Genomic DNA, 1,014 nt, shown 5'->3' on the forward strand with positions numbered 1-1,014 from the left:
CGGTCATATATGTTGTATGCACCTGGCAAACTCAACAATTTGTATTACGGTCTAATCTAGTCCACCTTAATTAAATGTAAACGGGTACGTATGCACTGCTGTGCTACTACAGGTATTTTGAACAGTGCAACTTGAAATTGTACTACAAAGTTGTGCAGACCCTTCAGCAATTGGGGCATTTGAAAGTAAATTACTGTTAAATTTAAATTAAGCAGTGACGAGGAGAGTGAAACATGCGCGCTGAACACTGCCGGGAAGGGCACGACGCGGCACGCCATATATATAATAATAATAATAATAATAATAATAATATGTAGCCTATATTTTGGGTGCATCCCTACTTACATCCCTTTCTTGTTTACAAATCTGAACTAAGTCCATACATCCGATTTAAACACGGACGGGGCTTTACTGATAACTTTCCGTGATGCCGCCCTCTTTATTTTACTAACTTGCTGCATGCTGAAGGTGACCCAGCAGACCTCACCAGAAAAAAACTCACCCCTACTATGTAATAGACCTTAGTCAGGTTAGACACCATATTGAATTTAATGCAGGTGAAAACAAGACGTGGGGGATAGACTTAAGTCTTTACAGTGGCACACACTGTATAAAGGTCCTAGGTCATGATCTAGATCACAACTTTCAAAACTGTTTTATGGTATTTTTGTCTACTGAAAGATTTTTTTAGCAAGACGTTTCATCAGCTTAAAAATCAGTATGTTGTTAAACAATAGAACATCCATTGAATATATTGTACAGGGTGTCTACAGATATGAACAAGTTACATTTAAGACTTTTTAAGACCTTTTTAATACCACCTTATGTGAAATTTAAGACCAAGCCTGTGATGGAAATACACATCATATTACATACGTATATGTAATATTTAACACGTTTAAATGTAAAAAGAAAACAAAGTATCATCGCTGTCAAATTCTATTTGTTATTACGATATATACAGTGAACTTCATATCAGCAGACAATATCCCATACAAAATATTCCCACAAAAC

This window comes from Sinocyclocheilus anshuiensis, unplaced genomic scaffold, assembly GCF_001515605.1.
Source record: "Sinocyclocheilus anshuiensis isolate Anshui unplaced genomic scaffold, SAMN03320099.WGS_v1.1 scaffold261, whole genome shotgun sequence".
Classification (NCBI taxonomy): domain Eukaryota; kingdom Metazoa; phylum Chordata; class Actinopteri; order Cypriniformes; family Cyprinidae; genus Sinocyclocheilus; species Sinocyclocheilus anshuiensis.